Source organism: Gopherus evgoodei, chromosome 4, assembly GCF_007399415.2.
Source record: "Gopherus evgoodei ecotype Sinaloan lineage chromosome 4, rGopEvg1_v1.p, whole genome shotgun sequence".
Classification (NCBI taxonomy): domain Eukaryota; kingdom Metazoa; phylum Chordata; order Testudines; family Testudinidae; genus Gopherus; species Gopherus evgoodei.
Genome location: NC_044325.1, coordinates 126,842,173 through 126,856,271, shown reverse-complemented (window position 1 = coordinate 126,856,271; position 14,099 = coordinate 126,842,173). Strand labels below are relative to the sequence as shown.

The 14,099-nt window shown below is 45.2% G+C and overlaps 1 protein-coding gene across 2 annotated transcripts in view; it reads left to right on the top strand.

Annotated features, from left to right (window-relative positions):
* The first annotated feature begins 12,967 nt into the window (after positions 1-12,967).
* The window catches only part of LOC115651576 (membrane-spanning 4-domains subfamily A member 15-like), a 44,824-nt gene continuing 43,692 nt past the window's right edge, over positions 12,968-14,099 (top strand). For both annotated transcript variants that reach the window (XM_030562643.1, XM_030562646.1), the window contains exon 1: positions 12,968-13,004. The gene's annotated coding sequence lies outside the window, so the exon portion shown is untranslated. The remainder of the gene's footprint in view (positions 13,005-14,099) is intronic.

The following is a 14,099-nucleotide window of genomic DNA, read 5'->3' as shown; positions in this document are numbered from 1 at the left end:
TGAAGGCAGGAATAGCACACAAGTATAGCTGAGGGAAGAATTTGAAGCTGATGGGGTTGTGGCAGTGTAAATAACAGGAAAAATTGGAGGTCAGCATCTTTATTGCTGACAAAAAAAGTGCAGAGGCAGTTTCACTTTCAGCTGCTGAGCTCAGCTTGGAAGCCATGGGGATATCATTAAGATCTGAATGTGGGGCCTTCAGCATTGCAGCACCTGCCCCTACTTGAGCTACAGGACTGTATCCATTAAGTGGGAAAAGCAGCAGCCAGCTAGCTTCTGTGGCTGGACTAGTAGTACATGTCACAAAGGTGTTACATAATCCCCACCTACCCACTGAATTACATGGGCCACAACTTGTAACACAATGCCCCAGCTTTGGCAGTGCAGATTGAACCTTCAACTTCTGGATCTTAAAAGTAGGAGCCCCTCTTGCCTGATCTGAAAAGCTTGACCCTTTAGTAGGCTGTCAAGGTTTCTTTCCCCACTCTGAACTTTAGGGTACAAATGGACACTTCTAAGTCTAATTACTAGCTTAGATCTGGTATACACTGCCACCACCCAGAATTCCAGTGTCTAGGGCACTCTCTGTGCCCCCAAAACTTCGTCCCCTCCCTGGGTTGCCTTGAGGGACTTTACCAATTCCCTGGTGAACACAGATCCAAACCCCTTGGATCTTAAAACAAGGAGAAATTTATCATCCCCCTCCTTTCCCCCCACCAATCCCTGGTGAGTCCAGGTCCAATCCCCTTCAATCTTAAAACAAGAAGAATTTAACCATCCCCGCTCCTTTCCCCCACCAATCCCTGGAGAGACCATATCCAATCCCCTTGGATCTTAAAACAAGGAAAAATCAATCAGGTTCTTAAAAAGAAAGCTTTTAATTAAAGAAAGAAAAGGTAAAAATTATCTCTGTAAAATCAGGACGGAAAATGCTTTACAGGGTAATCAGATTCCTATAGACGAGAGGGACCTCCCCTAGCCTTAGGTTCAAAGTAACAGCAAACACAGGTAAAATCCTTCCAGCAAAAAGAAACATTTACACGTTGAGAAAACAAACATAAGACTAACATGCCTTGCCTGGCTAATTACTTACAAGTTTGAAACATGATAGACTGATTCAGAAAGATTTGAAGAGCCTGTATTGATGTGCCGTCCTTCTCAGTCCCAAGAGTGAACAACAACAAAACAAAAAGCACAAACAAAGACTTCCCTCCACCAAGATTTGAAAGTATCTTGTCCCCTTATTGGTCTTCTGGTCAGGTGTCAGCCAGGTTTACTGAGCTTCTTAACCCTTTACAGGTAAAAGAGACATTAACCCTTAATTATCTGCTTACGACATAGGCTTTTCAGTGGGTCCATATCCAGACCACCACCAGAGAGTGACTGGGCACCGCACTGAATGAAATGGGTTATATAGTTACATTAATGCACCATCTTCAGCTCATTAAGCAGAGCTGCCCAAGTTATAACATTCAGTTCCAATAAGTGTTTCAGTCCCTGAATGCATCTGTTTCTGGGACTATATTGACATAGTCCTGGTGTTACCACTACCCCAGGTGCTAGAAATTCATTGGTCACACTCTACATGATATTTCCATTTATAAATGTCTTATAAAGGATTATGCAATGTTGTAACCATATCAGTCCTAGGATCTTAGAAAGACAAAGTGGGTGAGGTAATATCTTTTTGGCCCTGACCCACCTTGTTTCTCTTAAAAAGGATCACTCAGTGATTAACGGCTGCTCTAAGCAAGTTACAGATATGAGTAGCATATGCTATGGTTGGTTAACACCCACCTTGTCTCTCTAACAATTGATTAATCATTTAGTAAGACATCTATTACCCACTTATAAACTATTTATACCTGGAACCTGAGTATACAGGATGAACCATTAATCCTTTGCAATCTAAGTGATTGCTGATCATTCACCAAGAGAAGCAGTCAAGCTCAAATGACTCCACACACTGTCAATCACATAGGACATTTGCCAGCTATATTGCAGATCAGACTCATTACCTGACCACAGAATGCTGGGGGAAGAAGGTTATTTAAAGAGCAATCTGGGCCTTCTTACAGCCTTTGCAAAGGGATTCAGGACATCCCAGGAAACTGATGTGATAGGATGTGAGCAGGGCTGGAATAATGCAGGGTCTTTAGAGGCTGCAGCACAGAGCCTCGGGCTAAGTGGGGCCCTGCAGGCTGGATGCGGTCTGCTGCTCCTTTTAATCCAGCCCATGGCAAGTCTCCGCAGACCAGACCCTAGTCCCCGAGCCTCAGCACCCCCCTCCTCCATAAATTAGTTTTGGATAAAAAAAAACACCCAAAACAAAAAACTGAAACTATTGTGTGTGGCGGTGGGGGGGTGTCATTTCATTTTGGGGTGTTTTCACCCTTTTGTCTTATGCTAAATTTCTAAACAAACCATTGTTTTGAAAGAAAAAGTTGAAATGTTTCATTTTGAAATGCTTGAAACAAACAGCTTCAACTTGGGGGTGGGAGATTTTTTGGCTAAAACTGTTCACTGAAACCTAAATTCACTGATAGTTTCAGTGCCCCGAAAAATGCATTTTTTTAAAAATGAATTTACAATTTGCCAAAAAAATTCACCCACATCTACATGGCATGGTCGGAGCAATGAGCCAGGAAAATTATCTTCACCGTAGTGCTTTGAATGGATTTGAGTGGGGCAAGATTACACTTGTCAAGCCCTGAGAGGGGGAGGGGGTTGCATAGTTAATGAGTGCTCTTCAGGAAGATAGCAACTTCTGAGTAGTAAATTGTCCTCTTTCCTTTGTCGCTCCATATTAAAATGTGCCCATGTCAAGATCTAGGGGGCATTGGGAACGTTACAAACAGCCCACAATTTGTAATGCTGCTGCCGCCAGGGAGTGAAATTAACAAGGTCTCTGTGATGTGAAGGCAGCTGATTGGGAAAATCTCCAGCGTTTGGGCTTCTGCTGCACGCAGGCGCAGAGAAAGAGAGTTTTGCACTCATCACTGCAGCATGTGGGACTGTGTTTACAGTTTTGTGTTCCTCAGGGGACTTTCCATCATGCTTCTGATCTTCAGCCTCCTGGAGTTCTGTGTCCATCATCTCTTGGTGGGTGTCAAGCTTCAACCCCCAAGTCTGATGAGGTCACCATTTAAAATTAGGATCTGGTGAGGTGAGGGCAGGTAGTAAACCCCATCCCTACTGTGAAGAGCATGACTGACAAAGGGCCTAATATGCAGGAATTGTCCCACTGGGTCAAACCCATGGGTCTATTTAACCCAGACTCATAGACTATCAGGGTTGGAAGGGACCTCAGGAGTTCATCTAGTCCAATCCCCTGCTCAAAGCAGGGCCAAGCCCCAACTAGCCCCCTCAAGGGGAGGGCTTATAACCTTAGGTATCACAGGCCAATGCTCAAACCACTGAGTTATCTCTCCTCTCTCTTATCTTAGCTGGCACTAAATGCTTCAGAAGGAAGATGGCAGGGTGTTATAGGACAACCTGCGCCTGGGGAAGTGTCCCACTAGCCTCCACTAGCTGGAGGTTGACTGATACTGGCTGTGGTTATAGGGATGAGGAAGATGATGATGATTTCCACACTGTCTTCTGCTTCCTAGGATACATATTTTGTGCCAAACCCTTTCAGCAGAGACCTTGGGGCTCCCTTCATAGCAATGCCCCACCTGCCAGCTTAGAACAGGGCCGCCCGGGGGGCGGGGGGCAAGTGGGGCAATTTGCCCCAGGCCCCGGGCCCTGCAGAGGCCCCCACAAGAGATTTCCAGGGCCTCTGGAGTGGGGTCTTTCACTTGCTCTGGGGGCCCCAGAAAACCCTTGTCGGGCCCTGGCCCCCGGAGCTTCTTCCGCTCCAGGTCTTCGGCAGCAATTCGGCAGCAGGGAGGTCCTTCCGCTCCAGGACCCGCCGCCGAAGTGCCCCAAAGACCCGCAATGGGGGGTCCTTCCACTCCGGGACCCTCCTCCAAAGTGCCTCAAAGACCTGTGGTGGGGGGGTCCCCCTGAATCCTCTGGGTGTAGGGATATTTAAAGGTTTATATTAAACATGGTTTATGTGAGAAATGATTTATCGATTTATTGTTAATTAATACTTTAGAACTTAAGGTTTACACTTTAGAACTTAAGGTTTATGTTAGAAGAAAAATTGGAATGATTTATTGATTTATTGTTAAGTGATACTTTATAACTTAAGGTTTATGTTAGAAGTAAATTTGTAATGATTTATTGTTAGAAATAGCTGTGTCTGTGTGAAGCCAAAGAGATACTTTGTATAAAACTTGTTAAATGTCAATAGACATTTGGTTGTATTTCTGGTTGTTTTTATTTTACTTTTTAAATAAACCACTTGTTTAAAAGTTTAAATCCTGATCTCTGGGTATTTTGTGTCATCTTGCAGTGAGATACACCCATGCAGCCAGTCTCTGTAGACATTAGAGCTGGGTGAATTATGGAATTTTCCGTTTGTTGGCAATTTCAAAAAGTTAAGAAAATATTTTATTTGGGATCAAATCAAAAACACAAATCACAAAGATAAAAGCAATAGCTGGACTGACACAGTATCTAAACCTGACATGCTGACACATGCTCTTATTGAAAAAGGGACTAAGCATGTATGTCCAGCAGTCACACTAGAACACTCCAGCAGCAGCTCCTCAGAAATGTAAAACTGGAGTGCCTGCTCCATCCAGATTCTTCCTTTAATCACTCTGAGGGTAATGCTCACTTCTGGGGCTCTTGCTGATCACAGTGGGACCTGCCCCCACTACGTGAATGTGGCCCATTGGTGCGTGCACCTCGCCACACACCTTCATCCTGCCCTAAAAAAGCAGCCATGGTGGGGAAGAACAATTGATCACAATCCTCTTTATAACAGCACTTAACATACCTGAAGACTGTTATCCTTCCACCTCTGGGCTACTATAGGCATCTGTAGTTGGCTAGCATCTTCTGTCCCAGATGATTCCATATGTGCCTAGCTGTACTGCTCTGCAGTCCAGAGCAAGACCCCTCTCAAGAAGTACAAGCTCTTCAGTTGAAGGGACTGTACATCTGGAGTAGAGTTTGCATAGTGGTCAGCGCACAGGACTCAGGATTCTGTTCCCCATACCATTATTTTGGTAAAATATTGTTCATTTTCAAACTTCTTAATTTTTTAATAGTTTTTTTCTTTGGAGTGTATCCCTTCTTTTCATCTGTCATCCATCCCCTCCTTCCCAGTCCTTTGTTTTTTCTCTTTTCTTTCCAGCCATTTTAAACAGATTTTCTCCAAATATGACTTGGGGTACAAGGAGATGGAGAGAAAAAGTGGGAAACAGAAAATTAAAATATGGGAAATCAGAATAATATACTCTAATATAAAAAATTCTCCAATTTTGAAAATAATTGGTCCAGGTTGAACCCTGCAATATAAAAACAATATGAATTCATTGCCAAGGTGTTTTCAATTTGCAGGGTTCAAGATGGACCAAATTAAATACATAACTTTTTTTTACCATTTTTCTCTCATCCATTTTATTTATTTATTTATTTATTTATTTTGGACAGCTCTGCTAGATAGATGCAAAGTAAAATAAAATATTTCTGGGTTCATTGCTGTGGTCTGTCTTGTGTCAGGAGCAATCAATGGTGCACATGATTTTCTGCCTGTGTGTTCCCAAGTGTGTAGCTAGGAAGTGTCAAAGTTAGACTCAGGACTCACAGTTTGTCAGACTACTCTGTTTTATTAGCACAGCGCTCTGCTAATAACATCCAGATAATATGAGCACCATGCAAGACACAAACTATCTTATTTATACAGATAAAAGAGCGGGAATTAGATAAAGAGGCAAAGAAATCAAAACAGTAAAATTCACCTGGGGCACAGCATGCATATCCTACTTCCTTACTAACTCTCATCGATCTAAGGCTAATACTTCACCAATTGCCCTTAAAGGGTGCAATTGTTCTATGTTAATGTCTGTATTCCTGACATCTGGATTGTAGCATTCCAACAATTTTGCTTAAAGGTACAGATAGCATTTCTTTAATCCTTTCTATTTTCACAATATAATTCATTCTACTTTCACAGAAGCGTTCTGTCGTGCTTCTGGCCTTCTCTTTTCTGGCGTTCTGGGTACCTACCTATGTTCTCCAGCTCTGAGCAGTTGAGAGTCTCCAGCCTCCCTGGAGCTTAAATGAGAACCTCTGGTGCCAACTCTGCTTCTGACAAGCAGGGCCAGTGCAAAGATGTTTCATGTCCTTGGCGAAACTTCCACCATGCGCCCTCCCAAGCCCCTGCCCTGAGGTGCCCCCCAGCAGCAGCCCCCAACCCTCCCCATTCTGAGGCATCCCCCGACGCCCCAGCTTACCCCTGCTCCACCTCCACCCCGAGCACGCCATCGCCGCTTCACTTCTCCCCACTCCCGGGCTTGCAGCGCCTAAGCTGATTGGCGCCGCAAGCCTGGGAGCTGGGAGAAGTGAAGCAGCTATGGCGTATTCGGGGAGGAGCACCCCACCTTACTTGCTGCAGGCAGCCCTCCCTGCTCCTCCCTGCCCCAGCTCCCTCCGCCTAAATGCTGGTGGCGACCGGGGCGGCCGAAGATCCGGCCACCGCAGTCGCTGCCGAAGAAAATGCCACCCCCCAAATCCTAGTGCCCTAGGCAACTGCCTAGGTTCCCTAATAGGTTGCACTGGCCCTGCTGACAAGCCCCATCCATAAAGAGCACAACCAAGGCCCTGACGGGTGGGGATGGAAGAAACAATGAATGTGGGATAGGAAGATGACTGTTAGAATTAGGGTGGTGGTGGTGGTGATGAAGAATACCACCATGGCAGAGCTGCTCCAAAAAGGTAAGCATGATTTTAAAAAAACACTAATTTTTTTCATTTCTTCCCCTGATTAAATTTGGTGGGGAAAATCTCACTTCTCGTCTATTTTTCCCTATTTTTTTTCCACTGGGGGGTAGGGGAAGAGGAAGGAAATGGTAAAATAAAGAATTTATTTTTGTTTAAGTAAAAGTGGGATTTCAAACTTTTCGAAATGAAATATTTTGACAAGCATTGTGGAAAACCCAGAAATGTCCACACAAATCAGATTTCTCCACAGAGAAATGTCATTGTTGTCAAAACTTTGTTTTTCATTTTTATGTTTCAACTGGCCCTTGAGGATGGCAGTAAAAAGGGGATGAGGAAGACGATGGTGTTTAGCTGTGGGAAGATGAAGTTTCTCCATGACAAATTTCAGTGTTGTTGAAACTGTTTTTTGTTACAAATTTCTGTTGACCAGTTCTAGAGGCTGGCAGATAAAGGAGGATGAGGAAGCTGTTTGGTGGTGAGGAGGAGGAGGAGGAGGAAGATGATGACTTGCAAATCGTCCCTTCTGTTTCCCAAGCTACATGCTTGGGACCAAACCCTTTGAACAGAAACTGCAGGGCTCATCCTGCAGCAGTGCCTGTTCTGCCAGTTTATGAGAACTAGGGGGGCTGGTTTGGCCTTAGGACTCCTCTAATTTGTACTCCGTGGTGCTTTGCCAGGTGCAGAATAGCCAGTGTGTCAAAGGGGTTTGGCTCCACCATTTCCCTCCTCTGGCATGTCTCAGCTGAATGCAGGGGCAGGATTTAGCTGGCTTTATACCATTGTTCTCCCCCTTGTCCCCATTCCTGCCCCCAAAATACCTCCTCCCCTAGGATGCAGGAGTGGGGGGTGCAACATTTAAGACTGGCCTTTGACGGACCTCCCCAGGTTCTGCTCTGGCAGCATGTTGGGGCCTCACCACGGGCCGTGCATGTGGCCTCTTGAGCTATAACCATGCATTGTGTACAATCCAGCATGCCCTCTTTGGCCATACAGAGACTAACTGTGCTTATGCCTTATGGCTTCAGTGAGTACTGTCCCAGCTGGGATGTCAGGGGTCAAAATATAAGAGATCAAAGAGCAGCAGAGGCTGAGTCCCTCTCAGGGAAACAAAGGATATGTGTAAAGGAGAGGGACTTTCCCAGGAGGCAGGCAGGTGGGATGGGCACTGGGCCTAGGGACTGCAGATAGAAAGGGCTCCATGCCTGCTTCCATAAACCTTTTCCCCTCTCCTTGCAGCTCCCAGAAAGCTGACTCATGGGGCAAAGAACATGGTTTATGGCAGCATTTCCCAAGCTGGGAGTGGCACTAAGCAGAGGCAGGGTGAAGGAGCAAGGGGTGGGAGCAGAGAAGTTGCATGATCCTGAATCTACCATGTCTCCCCCTGTAAAAATACTGATGCAGTTGTGGGTTACTGGTGGCCTGAAAGCCACCTTCCCCTCCCTTCATGCTTTTCTATCAGTCCCTGGTGCAGCCAGGCATGGGTACAGTGCACACATACAGGGCATCCGCTGAGGCTTCCTTGCTTCCACAATCATCTGCTGTGAAAGCTGCTGTGGCCCAGCCCCATCTGGCATAGGTGCAAGCCACCGTGGGGTTAGGCTAATAAGGACCTGTCCCTCTTACACTACAATATTCTCTGCGGTTCACATTCCTCTTTGTCACTCCTCAGGTATTTCCATGCCAGAGCCATGCCCTCCCCAGATATATCATATGTGGTTGCAACTCTTTTGTGGCACCAACAACATATAACACACACATACATGTAACTTTCTGGCAAGTTCGGGGATGCGGTGGAGGATCTGTTGGGGTAAAGGGAGAAGGAAGGAAAGACTCCTAGATCTCTGAAGCCCAAAGGTACCACTGTGATCATCTAGTCTGAGCTCCTGTATAGCGCAGGGTCTAAGGCTGCTCTGAAGTAATTCCTGTTTGAGAGAAATGGACAGATACGGAGACACAGCAACAGCTAAGCCAGGATCTAGCATGATGGAAAATTGGGAGGTGGGGCAGGGGGGAGAAGCGCTTCTGTTGCATCCCAGGTAGGGTGCGCACAAAAAATTGTGAGGGTCTCACTCTTTGACTAGGATAATTCTATGGGCTTAGCATATGTTGGGCGAATATTTTTGCTCCAAACTACCCAGAAACTGATGTCGTCCCCACAACATCTTCTAAAATATGATCTACGCCAGCAGTTGTACTCACAGAGGCTATAGTACAATTTGGGATTCCTCTGTTAACAGGCATCCTTTGAACTCATCTACTGACCACTACAGACCACTCGTAGCCCTGCGCGGAGAACAGGAATAGCAAGATCTATGACACTTAAGAGGCCCAAGTAAAGAAAGATTGATGTGATTTGCTATGAGGATGAGAAGCTGTTCTGGGATAGAAGTTTCCTCTTTTAATGACCTATCTGTCACTTATGAAGGTGATAATCAGCAAGGCACATACCCAGATCATACTGTGATCATTGGGCTGGGCTCTTTCTTTTGGCAGCTCTGCCAGGGCAAACCGCTCCAGTCTTGACTGGGCCATAGCTTTGGTGCAGCTATGGCTGAAAAGAGGGCAACCCCCGGTGTCCACAGGCCCATAGCCTCAGTGCTGACACAGTCTGAGTCAGCCACTAGCAGTGAGTACTTCAAGTGAAATTGAAGACACTAGTAAGGCCCAGATCCCCATCTGGTATAAATCAGCCATAGCGTCATTGGTGTCACTGGGGCCAGATCCCTAGCCAGTGTAAATCAGCCATAGCTCCATTGGTTTCAATAGATCAGTTACCAGCTGGTGTAAATCGGTGTCACTCTATGGTAGTCAATGGGACCATATCCCCACCTAGTTCAAATCATTGTAGCTCCGAGGTTTACACCCAGGAGCGACCATAGCCATTTTGCAGGCCAGTGCAGAAGATGTTTTCAGCTCCCCCAATGAGCAGCCGAGCAAGAAGAAATCAACCCCCCTCAAAAATCTGACCAGCACAACCCAGGAGCCCCAGGCACTCAGGGTGAAGCCCTGCTCAGTCATCACTAGAACAGGCCTTGTTTATGACAGCCAAGAAGCTGGCCCTACAGGCAGTCAAGTCACAGAAGCACCAATGTTTCCCATGGTCAAGTGACTGAAAATCATATTTTCTACCCTACTGTGAACCAGATGAAAGAAGACTCTCCCAATGGGAAGGTGTAGCTATTGGAAAAGCGGATTTTGGACAGGGAGGGGCGAAGAAGAGGATGGAGTGAGCAGTCCGAGTGTAACTTGGACAAAGAGAGGACGTGATGCTTGAAAAAACATCTTGTATAAATCTGAATGAATTTCCTGGAGAGGCTGCAGACGACTGGAGCTGGAGGAAGGTGAGCACAGGGAGAGCTGAGTAAATGCATTGACAATCGCTGCATTGGAGGGACTGTTAAAAAGGGAATGCCCTGGTCACTGCCTCTGAGCTTCAAGGAAAATGAACTCTGTATTTCAGGTCTGATCCAAAACCCATTGAAGTCAGCAGAAAGACTTTCATTGACTCCAGTGAGCTCTGAGTCAGGCTTTTAAAGAGCAGCAGGTCTGATTGTCTGATGGGCAGAGAGAAATGAAATCTAAAAAATCAGAGGAAAGAAAGGGAGGAACTGGGGGTCAGCACTGGTGGCTGCTGTGGGAAGAAACTGGTCCCCTGGCAGCTCTGAGAGTCCAATAGGGCAATAGCAGGAGCTTGGGTTTCCAAAGAGCTGTAGCTAGTACCTGGTTCTGGGATCCTGGGTAGCATCTACTGAAGTCAGAATGAAATGAATTTCAGAATCCAAGGGACTGAAGAGGGAGACACAGTCACAGAATATCAGGGTTGGAAGAGACCTCAGGTGGTCATCTAGTCAACCCTCTGCTCAAAGCAGGACCAATTCCCAATTAAATCATCCCAGTCAGGGCTTTGTCAAGCTGGTCCTTAAAAACATCTAAGGAAGGAGATTCCACCACCTCCCTAGGTAACCCATTCCAGTGCTTCACCACCATCCTAGTGAAATAGTGTTTCCTAATATCCAACCTAGACCTCCCACCACTGCAACTTGAGACCATTGCTCCTCGTTCTGTCATCTGCCACCACTGAGAACAGCTGACTCTTAAGGTAGTTGAAGGCTGCTATCAAATCCCTCCTCGCTCTTCTCCTCTGCAGACTAAACAAGCCCAGTCCCCTCAGCCTCTCCTTTTAAGTCATGTGCCCCAGGCCACTGATCACTTTCATTGTCCCTCGCTGGGCTCTCTCCAATCTGTCCACATCCTTTCTGTAGTGGGGAGCCCAGAACTGGACTCAATACTCCAGATGTGGCCTCATCAGTGCCGAATAGAGGAGAATAATCCCTTCTCTCGATCTGCTGGCAATGGTCTTACTAATGCACCTACTAGTGCTTAGGTCACATCTGCCTGTGAGAGAGTGGAGGCAGTATTCCTGATTATCTAGTGCACGGGTCCCCAACACAAAGGACTGGACAGGTGTTGGAGGTCATGCATAAGAACATAAGAACGGCCGTAACTGGGTCAGACCAAAGGTCCTTCTAGCCCAGTATCCTGTCTACTGACAGTGGCCAATGCCAGGTGCCCCAGAGGGAGTGGACCTAACAGGCTATGATCAAGTGATCTCTCTCCTGCCATCCATCTCCATCCTCTGACAAACAGAGGCTAGGGACACCATTCCTTGTCCACATGGCTGCAGAACAGTCTCACCTTTCAATTTCTCCTCATTCTTGTTTAGGAGGCAGGGAGGACAGAGACTCCCAATCTCCCTTCTCTAAATCATTCATTATTTGTAGGTTTGGAGGGATTTGATCTTTGTCACAAAATGTCGGTAAACTCTGATTTCACATTACACACAGAAACTAAAAACAAAAATATTTTCATTGATGACTATTGAAATGGATAGAGAGGCAAAGTATGGAAAATGCTGCCTGAGAACATTAGAGTTTGATTTAAAGATATTTACTTTGTATATTTTGATGCATGATGTTGACAATTTATATTTTAACAATTATAAAGTTTTAACTTTATGAATCTCAGCATCTACTGTCATTAAATAATTACTGCCTCACTCCTCCATAGTTTCCCACAACTGTGAAAATTTAAATGGATTAACATAAAAAAGTGCTTATAACCTATATTTTGTGCAAATGTAAATAGATAAAAGTCAGAAACAATGCTTAAACATAAACATTAATATCATCTGTCAAAATTATAAAAAAACTCATGCTGCCAAGCCTAATTATTTTATAGTTTTACCATGAGCCTTCTTATTCATTTCCTTTCTAAGGTGACAATCCTAGTCTTTTCAATCTCTCTGCCTATCAAAGCTTTTGCAGGCCCCTGTTCACTCTCATCCCTTCCCTCAAGCCCTTCTTGTTCTGCAATATCCTTTTGGAGATAATAGAGTTGTGAAATACTCATACAACAGTAAACTTTTAAAAAAATGTGTGCGCTGAAGTTGGTACCTGCCAGAGTGGAAGGTTTTTTCCAGTAACCAAGTCTCTGAATGAGTGTATGGTGGAACCCCAAACAAGCATTCTTAACTTGCACTCTAGGGAAAAGAGCAGCTCAGGCTCATTCAACTTTCCCTGCACTTCAAACACTTTTCCCACTGAATGCTTGCTCCACAGTATTGTTTGCTCCTGGCAAACACAGATCAGGTTCCATCTGGCCTAGCAACAGGTCTCCATGCTGTAGTTATAAAAATATCCACATTAGGATTGATCAAATGAAAAGCTGGAACATTTCAGGTGTCCTGAAAGAGAATCTTGGGATATCCTATGAAAAGCCAACACTTCCCATAAAACTGGGACATGTGATTGAATTAGGGGGTGTGTGTGTGGAGTGGGAGTTGAAGGGTTGTTTATAGGAAATATAGATTGTTTTTTTCAGTGGAAATTCAAATTCCAAAAAAAAAAATTAACCAAATAATTTTATCTGAAAACTGAAATATTCAATTTGGAAATGCTGCCATGGTGCCTCATGCTCCCAATTTCCTGTATCGGTCAGTCTCTGCCCAGACTACATCTCCCATAATACACCATTGTCTCATCTCGTGATGGGAGAGTATTGTGGGAGTCATTGTGTCATTGTCCACAGTGCATCATGGGAAATGTAGTCTGACCAGGCAGCCCTGCCCCTAGAGGGAAATGGAGATGAGGAACAACGTCCAAGAGGTACCATTCTAAATCAAACTATTTGGTTTTAAGGCATTAGGCTTTCTGGGTGAGAAATCCAATTTGTTTTCATGGAAATCAAACACTTTTTACAAAACAAACAAACCAGGTTTTCCATCAAAAAGGGTTTAAGTAAGTTTTCGACCATCCCACTGAGGGGCACAGCTTTGACATGGATTAAGTACTAGTGAAGTGATAGGAATTAAGAGCTCTTCTGAATGTAAGGAGGCCAACAGTGGGGAGGCCCACAGGTTGCTTTTGGGACATTAGGACACTTGCTAGCTAGGGCTGACTCGTCACTCAGTTAAATGAATCCCATCTCTTTTGCAGTGTCTTTGTCACAAGGAGGGCATTAGTAAGCGCAGCCAATGGAGTGTTGATGGTCGTTCGCACTAATGCTGCCTATATCATCAGGCTGGCCCAGCCAAAGGAGATGAGGTGATCCGGGAATCAGCAGGTTGGGCCATGAATCCTGAGAACTAATCTTTAGGGGCTATGCACCACAGGAATCAGTCTCAAAACAGCATACTGCATTTGAATCAGAGGGTGATGCAGGCATTCCTTGGAGAAATGCCCAGAACACTGGGAGTGAGTGTGATTTCTACCCGCACTTTGTTCCATGGAGACTAATCAATTCAATGCATACAGGACTGTGAAGGATGTCCAAGAGTCTGACTGTAGAGCAACCAAGGATAAGCAAACTCTAGGCTGCACCCTCGTTTGTTTGGATTTGTTTAATTGAACAGATTTTTGAAAATAGAAAAGATCCAAAGGAGTAGAAACTGTTGCCTGTAGAGAAGCCATGTTGTTTCAGCCAGTGTGACTTTTATTTTAGACTGCAGGTGGATGTGTAATTTCCATCCTGGGTAGATTTACATCAAGCTAGTGTGCTAAAAATAGCAGAGTAGCCACGGCAAGCCACGGCTAGCTGCCTGAGTACAATCTCGTCTGAGCTCCTAGGTATGTATGCCATGGATACACTGCTATTATTAGTGCCCTACCTCAGTCAAAGATAGCTCAGGTATGTCAGCCCTAGCTGGAAATTACACCTCCGAAGTGTAGCTGTACCCTAGGAGAAATAGGGAAGAACAAAGG